Source organism: Pyrgilauda ruficollis, unplaced genomic scaffold, assembly GCF_017590135.1.
Source record: "Pyrgilauda ruficollis isolate IOZ18807 unplaced genomic scaffold, ASM1759013v1 scaffold114, whole genome shotgun sequence".
In the NCBI taxonomy this organism is placed as follows: domain Eukaryota; kingdom Metazoa; phylum Chordata; class Aves; order Passeriformes; family Passeridae; genus Pyrgilauda; species Pyrgilauda ruficollis.
In genome coordinates, this window is record NW_024509655.1 from 677,210 (window position 1) to 696,937 (window position 19,728).

The 19,728-nt window shown below is 39.4% G+C and overlaps 1 protein-coding gene across 5 annotated transcripts in view; it reads left to right on the forward strand.

Annotated features, from left to right (window-relative positions):
* The window catches only part of WDFY3 (WD repeat and FYVE domain containing 3), a 154,170-nt gene that overhangs the window by 26,352 nt on the left and 108,090 nt on the right, over positions 1 to 19,728 (forward strand). For 2 of the 5 annotated variants that reach the window (XM_041479773.1, XM_041479811.1), the window contains exon 2: positions 6,439 to 6,533. The exons of the other annotated variants lie outside the window; for them this stretch is intronic. The gene's annotated coding sequence lies outside the window, so the exon portion shown is untranslated. The remainder of the gene's footprint in view (positions 1 to 6,438; positions 6,534 to 19,728) is intronic. 5 annotated transcript variants of the gene reach the window in all.

Below are 19,728 nucleotides of genomic sequence, written 5' to 3' on the forward strand. Positions count from 1 at the left end.
GCACTTGTCTTGGCTGTTAAGAGCAGAAGACTGTTTATAAGTGACTGAATTAATGCCTCCTTGGTAGACTTTTGTAAATTGAGGATTCAATTTGGTAGGTGAGAGCATTCTGAAGACAACTTGAAATAAATTTTACTAATCTATTTAAATGTATGTGGTTTTGATGGTTCATTTGCAGAGAGAATTATAATTTCTTTCCATTTGGAACATCATCTTATAATAGTAGGTATTATTAAAGTATGCAAATTTAATTAGAGAGTAATTAAAAGGTGAAGTAACATGAAGCGTGTACGACAATTTTCGTGTTCCTTTTTCAGACTAATTTTGACTTTGACTTAACATAAATGCAATTTATGGAGAACTTTTCTTTCCAGTGGCATAGAAATCAGGTGTTGCATTAAGACCTCCTGACTTCCAAATGACTGCAGTTACACTGAAGCAAGATTTGGGCTGTCCAACAGAGCTTGCCCACAATAGATGAGGCTGAATTTATTTCCTTGACTTTCATTGTCTTGCTTTAAAAAAGTTTAAAACTGTTGGTGTTAAACTGTCCTTGCTTTTAAATTGTACCCCGTGCCAGATTGTTGAAGTTCTTGTTTTTCATTCTGCCTCTCTGTATAGAGGATGCTTCTGGAGGAGATGTGAATGCAGCTGCAGCTCAAGCAGTTTCTCTTGGGTGATGTCTCCTTTTATTGTGTCTGGTTGGCCTTTTGCATCTACATCTTCTCAGGCTTTGCTGTATTGGGAGAAACCTGGCTGAAAGGCAACACTGGAATTTTTTAGATTAAGGAGGAACTTCTAAGTGCATCGTTCCCAAGTGATCTGTGAAGGGTTTCTGTTGTTTGTGTTTGGCTCTTGCACAACTTCACTGAAGAGGAGCAACATTTAAGAGTTGTATATCATAGTGTGGCTGTAATAGTCTGTCATTAAGATCCCTTTTGTGAGGGTACTTCCCTTCACTCTTGAGAGTGAAGGTATTTTGAAGATTGGCTTGGAACTTGGCATGTTGTTGCACAGAGTGGGGTATCTTCAGTTTTTTTCACCCAATTAATTTTTATCTGTCTAAACAGGATTAGTTGTTGGGATTATATATTCCTCCTCCACCTCCAGAAGGTTGTATTTAAGCTGTAGTGGTGTTTCCTCTGTGCTCACCACTGGTATCATCTTTCTCGGGGTCTTGGGGACAGCAAGAACACAGTTATGGGTGTTCAATCATATTCTAATTTGAAGATGGATGGAATAATAGTCAGTAAAAATTTTTAAGCAGTCTGTTGTGACAAGTATCTGTAGGCTTGGGTGTGCCATTTTTGCTGTTTTCTACTGTGATCCTCTGGGGTTGATCTCTGAGAAAGTGAAGTGCCTTAATGTGTTCCTTCATCTTCCGTGAGCAGGAGGAGGTAATGAAGTCTTCACTAGGAATTATGCATTCATTTGGAAGTATGAAAAGATTGCTGAAAGTTGGATTTATAAAAAAAAGCAAAAGAATCCAGGAATGCTGGTGAGGAGAAGAAAGTAACCAGGTGTTGGAGTTGTGAACTTTACTGGAAACAGATGTGGTACCTTTCTTTATTTGTTCCTGCATGCAGTTTTGCAGTACTAGAGTTTGTTTTAGCAGAAGTAGTGAATAAGAAACAGTAATGAAAAGAGTGTTTTGGAGGGAGCCAGAAACTGTAGTTTTTTACCTGTTTGAGGTTTTTGTTTGGTTTTTACAAATGGGTCTGACCCTTATGTTGGCTTTTAAGGTCTTGTCTTTGTTGGAGGGAAACATCTGGCTCTTCCATTCTGATTGTGTTGTTAAAACAGCTGGGAGTACTTTTATAACATATTGCCCGCATTTGTGTTTCTTCTCTCAGATTTTATGTACAGCAGAAATATGTTGTTGCCAAAGTTATTTCTCGTCATAGTAGGCAGTGTGAATTCAGATCCAGGCTCCTGCTGATCTGTGGTCCTGACCTCTGACCTCATCTGGCTGAAGTCAGGCTTTGACATCACATCCCTTGCAGTGTGTCTGAAAGTGAACCAGTGAGGTTGAGAATGCATGCTAAGCACACATCTCTGCTAGAAAAGGCAGAAAATGTACTTGGATCACATCATGTTTATGATCCCTTTGATTTCTTTCCATCAGAGGCAGGATTTTTATCTTTATCCCATGTGGAGTAAGTGCTAGCACTCAGCTACTGTAATTCCTACCAACAACAGTTTATATGTAATGTCTTCATTGACTCCTCTTTGATGTAACATGTGAGTGAGTTTTGTAACTTTGCAAAACGTGGAAGCAGAGAGGAAAATGGCTCGTTAGGTGTGAATAGATTCCTGTTGAATATCTGTGGTGTGTGTAGGCACAGAAGAAACCCTATGTTTCTGTAGGGCTTTCATTTTTTAGTATTCTGATGGCACCAGTATGGCGTGCATAAAGTTGATAAATACAGTTTATCCACAGAGGAATACTTGGAAAATAAATAAGAGGAAAGCAACTAAGATGAAAGTCTGTATAACATTTGTATTTCTTTTTCAGAAATAAGTTGTACATAAAAGCAAATTTGAACGGTGTTACTTGATCAGTTTTCCTCTTTGCAGGAACCAAGAGGTTTGTGATTGCTGAGGTTTTGTTATTTAGCACTTTTTGTATGATGTCTGTTGGGGGTAGCGATCAAATTCTATTTGAGTTGTTAAGCTCTAGAAATAGTGAGTACTGAAATACTGAGGCAAAATAAAAAGACCTAAAACACTAGGTTGAATACCTAGTAGGATGTAGGTCTGGAAATGTTTGTTACAGCAAACAAATTATTTAATTCACAAGAACAAAGGAGTAATGGCAGCTAAGAGAAGTTATTCAAGTCATAAATACATATTATTAGAACTTGATTTAAACTTTTTGGCATTGGTTTGGAAGAAATGTGTTTGGATAAGAAATAGTTCAACATGTTTATATAAAAAACCCCAACTTATAATTCCAGATTTCATTTGTTATAAAATACATGTTCAGCCAATAGACTTTCCATTTAGAAAAGCCAAAAAGCTTTTATTCATATCATGGAAAAAAAAAAAATTAATTACCGTATGTAATTATGCAGATTACCTAAATAAACTCTTCAAGAACTGCCTGTAGATTGGGACTTGTCTGAAAAAGAAGATATCTGTTAAAATTGATGGTAACTGCAGTGAAGTGTCACTTAGGTTTTTATTGGTCATGCTCAAGCTGGCCACCCTAATATTATGTTTTAAGAAAATAGTTGCAAATTATATGTTCCAACTCTTTGAACTGAAGGAAAGGCCTTCAGTGCAGCAGGGAGCTTTATGTAAGCCATGGGTGGGGGTGTTTTGGATGGCTGAGACTTGTTTGCTGAATGACACTTCTGGAAAATAATAGACTTGGCTGCTGCCAGGGTTCAGTGGTGGGTCATGAAAACGAGGTGATGCAGACCTCGTCTGCACTGCCATCAGCTGAATCTGAAGCTACCTGTGTGCAGCGTTCTGGGGAGGAGAAATCACCATCCTGTTCGTTTTGCACTGCAAGCGGAACCACTGTAACTTCCTGTTGTATTGGTTACTTACTCCCTGTTGTATTAGTACACTTATGGTGTACTTTTTCATGAGGTAATTGCCACTTGAGATGCTTTTGAAATGGTCAGGAGCAGACACCGGATACGGAATGGGCAGTTTGGTTCTTTGCTGTGCTGCTTTTCTCTTGTGGGTTTGAGCAGCTTCTGGATAGTGTGTGATCTGCAAATGGGAAAGCCATTAGCCAGAGAGCAAGGTGCTGCCTGTCTGGAGAGGTTCAGGGTGTACTTACATTCCTTTCTGCACCCTTTAGTGGGCAGAGATGGACAAGGAAGCCTGGAGGCAGCATAGCCATGGAGTACCATATTGTCTGCGTGTTGCCAGGAGATCCATTGTCCCTGTGGAAAGTCTGGAATCTAGTTCAGCTGGAGAGAGGGTGAATGCCCTAAGAAATAATCTAGGAAAGCTAAATCTGAATCTTTCTTGAAAAACATAATCCTTTGGTCCAGGAAAGGTTTTGTTGAACGTGTCAGTCAGTATACTTCCCAGAGATATTTCTCCTTTACACTGGAGACTCAATAAGGCAGGAAGGTGACTAAGCTGTGCCGCCCTCTTGACATTGACCAGAACTGGTTCTCCTTTCTCAGAGCTTGTAGCAGGGCTTTTGTCAGAGTAGCTGCCATTTCTTCTTGAGGGCTTCTGTGCCTCCACTAGGCTGGGGGGGTGTGAGGAAACTGGAATCATTTGAACTGTCTTTGGTGCTTCCAGAGTTTTACTCTTAACTGGTGGCTTCAAAACTAACCTGTTTTGTTGTTTAGTTTAGTTGCATTTCTTTGGAGAATGTTGGTGTTTTGGGATATTCAAGGTTGAAAACATCTTTTTTCTCATTGCTGCAGTATAGATGGTGTGTGCTATTGGTATTGCAGTCAGTTTTGCTAACTGATGATAGGGAGAATTAAAGCTTGGGCAATACTGAAGATTGGTTGATGGAAGTAAGGTAGTAGTACTTTATTTTTTGGCACCGCAGAAGGCATTTCGTTTTTGTGAACTATGTTTGAACAGGACCTCCTGCTCCCCTGTGTTTATTGGTTTTGAGACTACAAGTCAAAACAATTCACTTTGTGCAGATATATTTGATAAAGTCTTTCTCAAGCTATTGTGACCCTGACAAAATATGGAAGTAGGATAAATGTAAGGGAATCAGGACTTAGAGACAAGGCATTCCAAATGTACTATGGGAATATAGATGAACCATAGATAAACTTTTGGTTCAGTAAATAGCACATATGAAAGAGGGTTGCAAGCTGTCTTCAAGGTTGTACTTCCTCATGGCCTTTTTTACAGTTTTAGCTGGAAAAGACGCTGATACTACCCTTTAATTTCTGCTTAAGAAAGCTTGTGGATTTTGTGTACTTGTAGTGTAGTTGGTCATTTGATCTTTGCAAATATAGTAAGTGTTAATTAAGTTCAGTGCGATCACAGTCTGTTCTGATTTGGAGCCTGAAACCTCTATTGTCTGTATTTAAAAACAAAAATCTATAATTTTGAACCTGAGAGGCATTTGGTTATATAATACAATTCTTAAGAGGATGAAATGAAATTAGCTGTAACGGCAGTTCCTTATTTGTTTTAAGGTTTGTCCAGTAAGTGTTCTATAACAAAAGGACCATTTGTTTGTCATCTTAGTTTAAATATATACTTGCTTCTGCAGAGATAAAATCAAAGAACTCTCCCTACTTTTGGTATTTCTGAGTTCCATGGTCCAATTCTACAGTTTTACGTGCTGTGCACACAGGTAGTATTTGATTGTGGCTGGTGGTTCCTTACTTTTCCCCGTGAGCTGATAGAACTGGAGGGAGGTTTCACGGTCATGGACGAGGGAGTTAAGAGAGAAATTCTCCTTTGTTAATGCTGATCCCTTGAACTTGCTAGCAAGTTACTTAAGATTTTAGAGCATGGAACAACATAGTAACAAAATTTTATCTTGTTTTAACCTCTGCAACATCACTGTGAGCAAGATTTTCACATTAGTGCCATCTCTCTTGCAAAACCTTTCAAAGGTACCTGATGCTGTACTGCTTTTTTTACCCAAGTCAGTTTCCACCCACCAAAATATTATCTGCTCCTTTTAATATACAAAATATTAAAACAATAAATGATATAAATACAAGTTTTTCGTTGCTTTAGGTATGCCAGTATTGTGCAGTGCCCCAGAGTGTGGGAACACCGTACTAATAGTGCCAAATGGGACTGACTGGGAATCAGAGGTAAATTAATCAGAAGTCTGCCAACTCATGGCTAATAACCAAGGTGCAGCATTTCACCTAGTTGTTTGCCAGGTGCTACAGTTGCCACTGCTGGGTTTACTGCCTCTACCACCTGTCTGGGTTAGCTGGAGAACCTTGTGATGGATTCATGGAGTTGTGCTGAAGTGAGCTCAGACTTGGTGCCCCTTGTTGGCTTGTGTGTGTCTGCTTGCAAATTCTAAGGTGAATATTTTACAACTCTGAAATAAGAGGCAGGCAAACTAGGGGAGAGGCCAGGGAAAACTGTGTGTTCAGTAGCTTCACAGTTGCTCAGCTGGGTTAGTGTCAATGTAGTTTAGTTCTTATTCCCCTGCTCTAACGATGAGGAGTCACTTGGTTCCTCAGAAGGATGCTCTTGCTTACCACGGGCTGTCAGTACATTAATTACTGGGCTTGCACTAACTCTTTTAGCACTTCATGTGCTCTCAATGAGTGTCATTTAATCAGAGAAATAATGCTGTGTTGCCAGTTTCTAGTTTGCTACTGTTCCTTTTCCCAGAGCTATTTAAAAGATTTCTTAGTTTGTGAAAGTCCAGTTGTCATAGGAATGACTCCTCTTTCATTTATGAAGAGCAGACCTCTGTGACTTCATTGTCACATTTATATTCTAAACTTTTTCTCTTTTACCTAGTGAGAGAGCAGCTTTGGTGTTGAAGAGAAACCTCGGAAAGGAATGGGCCCTGTTCTCTTGAAGCTGTTTGCCCTGCTCCCGGTAATGCTGTAGAGGTTAGTGATGTGAATGTTGAAGAGCTTTTGTGGAAATTGCCTTTTGATTTGTAATTGGCACACCCTTTAATAAATTCTGTGTGAAGCAGTTCATTTGCCTGTCACAGAGAGGGAGTTAATTCAGGCACTGTCAGAACACAGTCAGCTTAAAATTGCTCTTCCCAAACAAAATTTAGGATTTTGTTTATTTGTGGGGATGCTGTGGAAATACATTGCTGGGTGGTCACAGAAAGTTGTGTGGGTGTGATACATGCTCAGAAACAAGTTGCATTAAAGTTGTAGGTGTTCATCAATGGGTTTAAAAAAAAAAAAAAGGGTAAGAATGATCACAGTACATGAGTCTGTACTGCCTGATTCTTCTTTGATTTTTTAGGAGTATTCTTCTCTCATTTTTACTTTGAGAGAAGAATACTCCTGATCTTCAGTAGAGTTGACAGGCTAGGAAGGGTCCGTTCTGTATCCACACAGAGGTAATGTTATCTCTACTTCTGCTTCAAGTGACTTGTATTTCGGTGTTATATCCTAGTTTACTTGGGTTTGTACAAACTGTATAGACTCCTCGCTGTGAATGTTTTTCCCCAGAGCTCTATAGTCCTGCTACAAATATTACAACCTATAAGAGGCTTTCTTTTGCAACTAGAACTTTCAGTCTAGCTTACTTCCATGTTTTTTTGAAAATTGCCAAGGATTAAGTATATTTATTACCTAGTGGAGTATTTTTTAACTAGTGAAGTAAAAAAAAATGCTTGTGTAGCTGTTAAATTCAGTAAGGCTTGATTTTGCTGATAAAAAATGAATGTAGCAAGTAAAATTAGATGAAGTAAGTGGGAGGGAGAGAGGGAAGAGGTAGCCCTGTTGAAGTGCACTGCTGAAGCAAAGAGGTGAATTTCCATAGGAGCAGTTGAGTGAAAATCTATTAAATCTGTCTGGTTTACTGTAAAGGATTCTAATCTTTGTTAGCTTACTTTACAAGCATGGGGGTGTATGTGTGGTGTGGCTACTGAAGAGTAACGTCCAAGCTTTGCTAGGACACCCTTTGACATACAGACCTGTTTGCAGCAAAAAGAAAAACAGCCCAGTGGAAAAAAGGCTGCAACATGTCACAGACATTGAAAGTGAAGAGGTGACCCGGTGGGAAAAGACAAGGAAATGTTAGTTGGCGTCACTCTTTGAGGCGTGAAGAGCAAGTGCTGCCACTTCATATCAAGAACTTTAGTCACTGATGTATTCTCACCATTTTATATTGTTTCATATAAAACTGAGAATTGTAAAGTGTTCAAGTGTGAGGTATCACTTCTAATTTAACAAAAGTATCCAGAAAGTCAGAAACCCCAAAGCACATCCTTCCATGTGAAATCCTGCACTCCAACATCAATGCTTTCATTCTAGCTCTGTGCTGCTCCTTTTGGTTCCAATGTTTTATTCATTAACAAAAACCACAAACCTGTCCACAAGGGGGTCTGACATAAGTATGCTTTTTTTTTACTTTTTTTAGCTCCCTTCAACTTATTGTGTTTAGATTTTTTTGAGACATATATATTACTTTATGGAGAATAAAAGAAGATGAAAGATTCGTCTCCTCTCATGGTAGTCTCCATTTTGACTTAGTAAAAGCAGTTGGTTTCAAGCAGCCTGTTGAATGCAGACTATTTTGTGACACTGTGAAGACTGTCTTGTTAGGATCCTGATCTGCTATTCAGGTACTTATGTAGTAAATATTTCCTTGGTACATCATGCATCCTGTTCTTCCAGTTCTGAGGACATAGAAGAACTGGTAGAACTTAACAGCTTGGTTTTAGGGTTGTGGTTATATTACTTTCAGACCCAAGCCTGCTATATTTGATTTGGTTGAGCTCTCCATGGGGCCACATTGAGTTTCTCTCCAGCTGTGGAATGACTTACCTGCAGCTACATGGATAATAGTAAAAATTGCGATGCAGTTTATGAGCACATAGGAGATAATGAGATAAGGGAAGACAGCCAACCAACATAAATTTGCTAGGGAGAAAATTGTATCAAACTGATTAGTTTGTTTCCTTGACACATGAATTAGATTAGTGCATAAGGGAGGCAAGGGATAGAAGTGATACAAATAGAAGTGTGTAAGGTTCTGAATGATGTTCTTTTGAGTGTAATATGTGCAGTATTTTGGTTTTTTCAAATGGGATCTTCCTTAAATTACTATATTGCAGGAGCAAAATTTATTAAAAATGATTCTGTGAAACCCTTAATAGGGATTTGAGATCACTTGGAAAAGCATTTGAAGTAGGCTTCCATATTATACTAGCTTGTCATGGCTGGATTTGTCAATGGCACCCATGATTTAGGTTTTAGTACATGGAGTGGGGTTCACTTATGAGCTGTGCTGGTGAGGTCAGTTTGGGAGTAGACAGAATGGGCAGCCTAGAGTGTTGATAGGAAGCTGTTGGTCACTGGAGTAAGCAAAGTGTGTGTGTTGGCTTAACCTGACTCACCCTGTGTTTATTTGTTATACCAAAGGAGCTCAGTCAGTGTGTATAACGTAATTATGCTGAGTTTACTGCATTGGATGGCCTCTTCCAACACTCACAGCATAGCTTGTGGTACTTTTCTATCCTTTAGAAAACTGCAGCACTGAAACCTAGACCTTGAAAGGAGGTGTTTGTTTATTTGTAGCAATTTTTTTATTCTGCCACAGGAAGAAAAATGTGTGAGTAGGGAGGAGTGACCATATTTTTTTAAGAGCTTTTGTAGAATAAGATATGAAATATGGAAATAATTGTTGTCTTGGGATGGTGTCAGAGAAGTCTGTCATACTGCTTTGTTTTAAATGCCCTGTGATAGAAAGGGGTGCTTGTGTGCCATGCTCTTGTATACACAATGCTCTTCTCATAGTTGTCAGGTTATCATGAAAGATTCATTTCATGGCTCCCTTAGAGGTGAGCACTGATATTTCACACTGGGTCAGTAATTTTTGCTAGCAATAGATTAATGCCTAAAACTCCCTTGTCTGACATGTTCTCGTCTGTGATGCTGTAGTTTCTTACGGATGGGAAGCATAGTGAGGCAAAAAAAATAAATCTCTATTTAAGTTATCTCTGTGGGGATGCTGTTCTCTGTTTCTGTGATCCCTGCTGCTGTTTTCCTGACTTCTTGGGGTATGGCTTTTTGCTTGGTATCCTAGCAAATGGTTTTCTAGAAAAACTGCAAATTATGAAGGTACACCTTAGAAACAGAGAGTGGTGCACCAGTGGTGTAATTGGAATTACAGGAATGCTGTGAAAGTTTCATGCCCCATCTTCTGTCCCAAAGGGAGGGGGAATATTGGAAGAGCCACTGCTGATAAGTGATAACCTGTGAAAGGCAAGCCTTAGGCAGTCCCTTGGAAAGACTTTTAAGTCCCATGAATTGAAACAAACTGGAGACACAGTAAACCTAGTTTTAGAGCTTTCCCTTGTTTGATTTTAATTTCAGGAAGCTGCCTGGGAGAAATCTCAAAGGCACATTCCTGTAGACGCAAGAATAACTGTTCAAAGTGCTGGGAGATGAAACTGATGTGCAGCAATTTTTATAAGTGAGGAAATAATAGTGCAGAAGTGGCCTACCACCTGCCTGTGTTGCAGTGAGAGTATATTAGAAGTACTGCTAACTCTTTGTTGTTGCTAAAAGGTCACCTTAGGAGAAGACAGAGGACTAAAATAGAATCAAACTAAAGAAAGAAATGTACGATAAAATTGTGAAGGAATATATGGATGTATAAGAGAAGAAGCCTTTGCTTTGATACTATTGTTGCAATTAAATCTTAGTATTGAGCATTTATTTACCTAATTATTTAATGTGCCTTTGTTTGCCAGCATATTGTTGGGTTTCACTCTGTTTATTGCATTGTGTTTGTCATAAAAATAAACAAGAAAACAAGAGGAGTTATCCTCATTCTGTACACTGCTTACTGTCAAAGCTTAAAAGGAACACAAAACTAGAGAAAAGGGGTAGCAACTAAAAAACTCTGCTTTTCTCTCTTGTGGGGAGTAAGTTCTGTCCCTATCTTCTTTGCATCCAGAAACAGCCAAACAGTGCAGGTCATCTAAGTGAGGTCATACACTTTCACAGATACACTGCAGAAGAAAGGACTTGCATTAAATAACTACTCAGTAATTTCTGTATCTATAAATGACATTACAGTGCATTTGATAGATAATTACTATTCCTTTTTTTGTTCTCTTCTTGATGATTTTTCCTCCAGCAAGGAAGTCTATTTCCTTAGTGTGAGTATTGTGTGTATGCATAGGTGAATCCTAGGGAAAAATGCCATCTCAGTAGTTGTGCTTTTGCTAAATGGATGCTCAAGCGCTCTTCTTCTGGGATAAATTTAGTTGGAAAGCAGTGTCCACTACAGTCATTTGAGTATCATTCTGAGAGAATTCTTTTCAGAGAACTGCAACTTCAATCATAATTTGTTTTCTGTACCCTTGGTTATTACCAAGGGAAGGGGCAAGTGTAGTGGTGAGACATAATATGCAAGTTTGGATAACATAATGCATTTCCTTAGAAAATACTACCACTTCTGAATAGTTTTTGTTATTGAAACAAAACATCTGGCAGTTCTAGATTGTATGGTGCTGTGCATGAAAGTGGCATTGCAAGCTAGAATAGTAAACAGTGTTAAAAAAACACAACAAATCAACAAAGCCCTTAAAAGCAGAAGAGTTAATCAAGAAAATCCACATTACATCTGATCCAGATTCTAGTAAGGAGTGTCTGTTGTCCTTAGTTTATTTTTTCCCCCAGAATAATTGGTTCTATTGTAACCAAAATTGAAACGTATTTACTTTTTTGTGTGATAAGAGAAACAAGAAAATATCATCTTGCAAATTAATTTGTAAGCCATGATACATCATTCTCCTTTGTACAAGTGATTGTACTGCTGACCAGATGTTGATTGGCTTGAGCACACAGTTTTTCATCTTGATCCGGTGCTTGTGTGAGTTGGATTTATTCTTTGTGAAGCAGCTGTATCAGTGACTGGGGTCTGTGCATTGCAAGGACGAGGGATCCCTTCCCTTGGAGTCCCAGCCTGCCGGGAGAGAGCAGCTGCTCCTTGCTTACAATCCCTCCCGCCTGGGCACTGGTACAGTCCTGGGCACTGGTACAGTCAGCGCGGGGGCTGGTGGCGCTAAGCTCGGCAGAGCCGCCTGACTGCCGCAGGGATGTTTACTGACCAAGGGCCGGCAGCACCTTGGAGGCACGGGAGCTTGTCTCCTGTCTCTAGTGTCTTACAAGGGGACGACTTGAAAACTAAGATGCTGGCACTGAACTTCAAGAATTCAAGGTAGGATGAAACCTAAATGAATCCCAGCTACTCGTTTTTCTTTGCATGATACTTTTCCCCCACAGACTAAAATTTAATTCCACGACTAGCACGTGTGAAGTTGTACCTCTTGTTGTCAGACTTGCTGCTATAGGAGAAGTTATAGGAGAACCAAAGCTACGATTGACCAGAAATTTAGTCAAAATCTAGTGATATTTTTGAATAAAATGAGTAATGTACCAGTGCATAATTCTCTGTGTTTAGGATGTTGGCTCTAGAGAAATATGTTAAAAGTAGGTAGTTGACATTTATCATCCCAGCTAAGGAAGAAAATAATTGATTTTAGTTTGTCATATGGATAGTTTTCAAAATACAGCTAATATGAGCCTTGAGTGCAGTAGTTGTGCTGTGAAGTGAGCTTGTTATCGAGTTATGTTACAAATGTTCTGAGAAATCTAACAAGTCGGAGAAAATAATATTAAGGTAGTATTTTCCCTGACTCTTGAGTGCTATAGGCTTCCTTTTTTTCCCTTTGAATAAGTGAAACTCGCTTTTGGGGGGATTTCTAGATGTTTACTCTTGTAATACACTGCAAACTGGTGTTGAGAAATCATTTATTCACTGTGAAGTACAGGTTTTATTTTGGTACTATTGCCAAGCAGGGTTAAACCATGAGTAATGAAAAGAAAAACAAAAATAGTTTTGAAAGTAGTTATGGTAAATAATAAATATACCAACCTCTTTATCGGCAATCAAAAATGAGCAAAATAAGTATGGGTTTTCTAAACTGTTGCAGCTTTTTCCCTTTGTGAGAGACACCACCTTTACAATATACAATAATATCTACGCCGACTTTGATAATTTAATAAGTGTGCCATTGAAAAAAAAAATTCACTGGAGAACTGGAAGAATCCATTCATTTGAGTAATTAATATTGCTTTTACAGTCTGCAGTTGTAGTCTGCTTTGTATGTTTGTGTTTTTTCTTGTTAAGTGTTTATTTTGTGGGGGTGTTTTGTCTTTTCTTTCCCCTCTTTTATTTTTTCCTGTTTAATCCTTTATCTGACACATTCATTCACTGTTGGGGATGGAAACCTTGTAGCTCTGATGGGCTACTTCTAAATCCAAACAGCTCAGTCCTGCCTTGGATCTGTCCCAGGCTTTCTCTGCAAGACAGTGTTCTGGGGGCAGCAGTCTCTTGTGTTACTGAGGAGCTAGAGCTGTTTTCTGTAAGGAAAGCTTCACAATCAGCTCTTTTGTCTTTGAAACCTGAGAAGTGTTTCCCTGTGCAGTCTGGTGGAGCTGGATCCAAAACCACCCTGGGAGCCCAGGACATAGTCTAGCTCTACCTGTAATCCTCAGGAAGACTGAAGATCAGACTGAGAGGGGTTGAATTGCTTTTATCTGCAATTTGTGCCACCCAAAAGAGAAGGGGTCAGGGGTAGGAGAAGAGAGGGAGGAGCAGAAGAGAAGGAAGGTGAGGAGAAAAGACAGTACTTTTCTCCCATTGTTACAATACTTGCTTAGTTATACAAAGCATAGGAATCTTTACTGTTTTTCCCACTGGTAGTGCCTCTTATGAGGAGCACCTGAGGGAAAGTGGGACTGTTTAGCCTGGGGAAAAAGAGGCTCAAAGAGGACCTTCCTGCTCTCTGCAACTACCCGAAAGGAAGTGCTAATGAGATGGATGTCAGTCTTCTGTCCCAAGTAACAGGATGAGAAGAAATCACAGAATCATTAGCCTTGGAAAGGACCTCTGGAGATCATCCAGTCCAACCCCCCTGCCAAGGCAGGGTCACTTGGAGTAGGTGACACAGGAGCATGTCCAGGTGGATTTGAAATATCATCAGAGAAGTAGACTCCACAAACTCCCTGGGCAGCCTGCTCCAGGGCTCTGCCACCCTCTGTGTGAAGAAATTCTTCCTCCATGTTGAGGTAGAACTTCTTGTGTTCTAGCTTATGGCCATTGCTCCACATCCTGTTACTGGGCACTGCCAGAGAGTCTGGTACCGTTTTCTGGGCACCCACCTGTGTGATATTTATGGACATTAATGAGATCCCTTTCAATCTTCTCTTCTCCATACTAAACAGGTCCAGCTTCCACAGTCCGTCCTCACATGAGAGGTGATCCAGATCCCTCATCATCTTTGTGTCCCTCCTCTGCACCCTCTCCAGTAGCTCCTTGTCTTTCTTGTCCTATGGAGGCCAGAACTGAACACAGATGTGGCCTCACCAGGTCTGAGTAAAAGGGCAGGATCACCTCCCCCAATCTGCCAGATGCACCCCAGGATCCCATTTGGTGGTGTCAGCCGCCGAATGTCCTCAAGTTTTGCCATGGAAGGCTTTGATTGGATATTAAGAAAAAGTTCTTCATAGAAGGGATTGTCAAGCATTGAAAAAGTCTGCCCAGAGAAGGGGCTGCTCCAGTCATCATCCCTGGAGGTATTTAAAAGATGTGCAGGTGAGGCAGTTGGGAACGTGGTTTAGTGGTGGACTTGGCAGTGCTAGGTTAGAGGTTGAACTTGATGATCTTAAGGGTCTTCTCCAGCCTAAGTAGTCCTTTGGTACTGTATAGTATGCAGAACTTGATTCCAGTGGAGCTCAGTGGATGCCTTTGGACCATCCTAATTCCAGGCAGTAGATAATGTGTATGCAAGTATTTCTGCTTCTTTTCCATTAATCTCTGGACTGAATTGCTAATTATAAGGCCTTGGCCTGCTGTATTTTGTTTTGCACTTAGAGATACTATGAACATGCAGCTTAAAACATTGGGGTTACTCAACTTTATTTACTTCCTATTGCTTCAAGAATAAACAAGAATTTGTGCCCAGCCTTTAATACTGATTTAAATGCAGATATGCTGCAGTTTTTGTTACAATCTTTCTGCCTCGATGGTAGCAGAGAGAGGAATTTTATTACATCAGCCAAACGTGCTGGTAGGATCATTTTGTTGTTTTTCTTATCCATGTTGTTAGAAACAAGGGTGGCTCTATGGAGACAAATTTTACAGGTAATGGACTTCTACTTACTGTTCCTTCATATGCAAATTTCCTAAAGGCAGAAGAAATGTTTTCTTTTTGGTGTATAAATGGCTGATTTACATGGCTGCAGGAAGTTTTTGCTTTAGATTGCTGTTGAGAAGAAAACCCAGCTACCACCAGCACCACAAATGGGGACCGTGCTCCTGTTAAAAAAATTCGGTGGCTTTTTTAGCTAAATATGAGAACCATGCTTAGGGTCACTATTGTCATTACTGAACATGTCCCTGTTTGGGGCTACTTTGCTTGCTGCATGGCCTTGCTGTGAGGATATACAGGCTCTCTCCTGTTCCAGTTTCACTGGTTTCCTTCCCTGTCTTCCCCACCACATCCTCCCACTCCCCATTACTTCAAAAGGTGAATAGACCGAAGCACTCTTCCCCATTCTTGATGGTGGCTCATTGTTTCACTACTGGTTCGAATGCAATAACTTTCCTAGGAAGGCTTTTTTGCTTTGCTTGTTTCCTATGAATGCAAGAGCCACTCTCCAGAGCAGTGTTATTATTCCTATGCATTTGTTGATGTCTGCATTCCAACCAAGCACACGCGTTTCTCCTCAGATCCCAGATTATTTTCCATTTTTGTTTGTTTTTCTGTGTGTGTGCCCTCCCCTCTCATCCTCTCACCCCTTTTTTGTTTTCTAGGGGCTTCTTAGTAGAATTTTCTCTCCTGAATTTCATGGTTTAGTCATTGTCATGCAGTTCGGGTCTTCAAGCTAAAATTTCAGTTCTGCTGTATTCCCAATGGGCTCTAACTATGGGCTCTAACAGTATCCTGTTTGTCCAATTAATGCAAATCAGTTGATTTAGGCCTTTTGAAAACAAAACAAAAACAAAACAAGAAAACCAGCATTCAAAGACGCTCAAGATACTTTACCACAGAACATGTCAAGAATTCAATTAGAAGTTGCTCTCCAAGATATTGAGGAAGCAAATAGTCTGTTCTTAGTTTGAGTTTTTTAACCAGTTGTTACCTATCTTTGTGGTATTCTGATGCTGCATAGGTTAGTTGGTTCATAAGCTTCCGATAAAATGTTCCAATTGATTCCTCCATTTCAGATAATTTTGCTGAGCTGCAAATGTTTCTGAGATGTTTCAACTCTGCCAGCATATATTCAAAACTAAAATGATGTTTCGGTATTTACTTTTCCTCGATGTGTTTTTCAGCTCCAGGTGTTTATAGCAGTATTGAGGTTTGCAGGATAATATGAGTTTGTTTATCTACTGTCTTGTCAACCAGCAGGTGTTAAGTGGGGTCATTCCTACCTCAGATATCCAGTTACAAAGTTCCAGATTAACATTAATCTGACAAATTATAGGTTCCAAAAGTAATCTGCTGGATTTATAATGTATTCATGTCGGTTACACTGAAGAACAGAATTTCTGTTCCCTCAGTCCAAAACCTGTTAACTTACTAGGCATCATTTTTCTATAAATAAGTGTTTCAAAAATACATGTTGGTGAGCAATGGCTCTATTTTTGTCATGTTTTGTGTCTGCTCCAGCCAAGTTGGACTTTGCTTCTGCCTGTCAGGATTTTTGTGTTACACATATTTTTGTCTCCTCGGTTAGCATATTTTCTATATAAAAAATGTCCTTTGCATTCCTTGAGTAGAGGAGGAATTGTATGTCCAGAGCTAGTTCAGACTTCATGGCACTTAAAGCTGGATTGCCAGCTTTGAGACCACACTGGAACAGGTCAGAGGAGTGGAAAAAATGTCTCAATGGTATGATTGCACAAGCAGGAGCAAATGGTTTCTTGGAGCCTGGATGTCTATGAATGAGCGACCTGAAGGTGCTAATGCAGGTGTCTCCATTTCTAACATAATACCTGCATAGAGCCCTGTACTTTGATCTTCACTGTGACTGATGATTAGGGGTAATGAAACATGGCAAGATGGATTTATTTTCTGGAATGACCATTCCTCATCTCATAAAGAGAAAGGTTTCTTTTACACATGAAGAGTTTGTTTGGTCCTCAGCCCTGCACTGGCAATATATTTCTGCCTTGCACAAATTATTGAAAACCTTTTTCTGGTGTAAATATTGTCTTTTTTCTCCAACCTAAGCAGATACTATAGAGCAAGTTTGAGATATGGAATTTTCTACCTTCCTTCATGGCTGGCAAACCTAAACTGGTTTTTGGAGATCAGATATGTGTTTCTATGCAGATGAGATGGTTTAAGAATTTGCATTGAAATTCAGAGATGAAGGTGTGTAGAACTCAGCAGTCAAATACGGATTTCAGGTAGCCTTAGGGTTGGTTGGATGATATTTCTTGGTCTTGTGAAGAGATGAAGGACCATCTGTTACAGATGAGATTTTCTGCTCTTCCTAGCTGGATACAATATTCATTACATGCCATTTGGCTTCTGAAAAGTGAAAATTACTCATTGAGTTCCCATGATGTTTTTCAAAAGCTGCTTTTAAACAAGTGGTGGATTTAGCTATTCAAATGTTTACATCAGCAGATTTACCTTTTGGTTCTCAGGATTGTGTGTGATAGTTCGAGACAAAGTAAGAATTCATCTTTCAGTTTAATTGAAAAAGATGTAAAGTGTAGAAAGGCAGACACCTTAAATCCACATGTCTCCAGTCTAAATAGCCTGTATTTGAGCTTTCTGGCAGTTTGCTTTTTCAGCATTTTCAATTCTTTAGCTTGGTTATCAGTTTATTACTGAACTGTGAAAATGGAAGTCCTTAAGTCTTGTTAAAGGCTTCCTTAAAGAAAAACGGTACTGAGAATTTGGTTCATGGTGATGACAGATCATAATGAGTGCTAAATAAAGATGTAGGAAGTGGAATTATCCTCATCCAGGCAAAAGTCACATTTTAGATGCAGTGTGGATAGATTTGTTCCTTGTAGGAAAAGGTGGCACACATTTGCTTCCTTGTGCACTGTCTTATCTTTACTGTTTGTAAAAGTAATTTGTAGTTCCCTTCTGTTTCATCAAGGTGTGAGTTTTGTACACGATCCCCAGATGTCTGTGGGCAATGATTGCAGTCACATCTTTTGCCTCCACATGTGAATGGGTAGTCCTTCATGCCAGGTAACTCTTGTTCTGTGCTATTGCTCTGAACAATGATGTTGAAGCAGGGTCTTCAGTCCCAAGGGCATTCTGGATTGTGGGACTGCACTCGAGGTGTTGGAAGTTGTCTGTGCTTTTCTTGCACAGAGATAGCAATGAAGAAAAGTGATGCAACTTCAGCTGCAGTTTGGAGAAGTACTACACACTGTTTTCAGCTGGGGTAGGATTTAATACTTTGGTTTACAGGCTTTATTTTTTGGAGGTGGCAGAAGAAGTGCTTGTAGCCTGAAAATATTTTGTTATAGTAGTGCAAGTAATTTTGGGAAATGTGGTTATTAAAGCACTAGAAAACGCAGTGACAGTTATCTTCTAGATACAAGCTTTACACGGTAAGTCCGGGAAAAAATAGGCTATTTGCAGAGGTCAAAAGCAGTACTTTATTTTCTTATTTGAACAAAATGAAGTGCAAAAAGTTGATATAACGAAAGGTCATTTTCATTTAAGTTATTACTAGGTAAGAATATATGCAGTATTAGTCTTTAGAAAGACAGCTCTCCTCCATCCCTGCAGCACAGGTCAAAAGTATCACTGTTATTTAATGGTTGTCCTTTTACACTGAATATAAAACATTAACCTTCAGAAGGGAGCAAACCACAGGAAATCTACTCTATCAGCACTTGCTATTATGTGTCGTTATCATGAATAATTTGTGGGATATTGAAGAAGAAGAAGAAGACTGATAGTCCATATTTTATATCTTTATCTTTCTCAATAAACAGTTGCTAAAGTTCTTCATATTTGTTGAAGCACTAGGAATTTTTGGTTTTGCAGAGATTTCAAGGCATTAAGGTCAGATTGAGCATAAGAATAGCATTTCTAATATTGCAAATAACAGAGAAATTTATCTTTAACTGTCATCTCACTGGAGTTCAGAAAACAGGAAAAACAAGTCCTGAATAAGGATAGCAAGGTTTTTTTGTTTGTTTGTTTGTTTCGTAGAGGTCTTAAAGCAAAAAATAGCTGCATTGAATTCTCAGTTTTGGATACTACCCTGTGAACTGAGACACCTCTGTAAGCAGCTCTTCAGCCTGTAAAAACGGACCACTATTAGCTCTTCTGTTCATCTAAAAAAGTCAAGATTGTTTTTAAGTGGTAGCATAAGGTTGCTCAAGGTAAATTTTGAATTTTTTCAAATTTTGCTATTTAGCAAAGGAGGAAAAAAGCCAAACCATACACACAAAAGTCATGACTTTGAAATAATAGTGTGACCTTGCAAATCCTTGCCTGCGCACCTTCCTTAACTTCCTTAATGATACTTAGCAACACTTAAAAGGTGGAGTGGGAGTTGGTGGTGTTTTCATGTTGGGGGCATTTCTTAATGAAATAGTTCCTGTTTCAGCCAGATGACTGGATATTTAACAAGAGGAAATCATAGTATGGGAATAGGCACTTTTATTACTGGGGCAGAATATGAGATTTACTTCAGGCTCTCTCTTACCAGGCAACATTCCCCAAAGGCATGTGTGCCAGTTCAGTCTGTCAGGGAGAGCTCATGGCATCCTTTTCAGCAACACAGCTTGCTTGTGCGTGATTTTCTTTGTGTGTGAGTAGTTGTTTTGTGTTTGGTGGCAGGACTGGTGGGGGGAAAGGGAATGGGAGGAAGTAGTTGCGTTCCTCGCTTCCCCTCCTACTGACGTTTTTGTCTACAAAGAGAATTTTTTATTCCTGCTCAGTTCTAAGCAAAAATGGATGTCCATCTAGCCAGTAACAGCTCTTTATTGTTTCCTTTGAAGGCCAAACAATGTCCTTTTGAATAGTGCATACTGATGATCATCTTCAGAGTG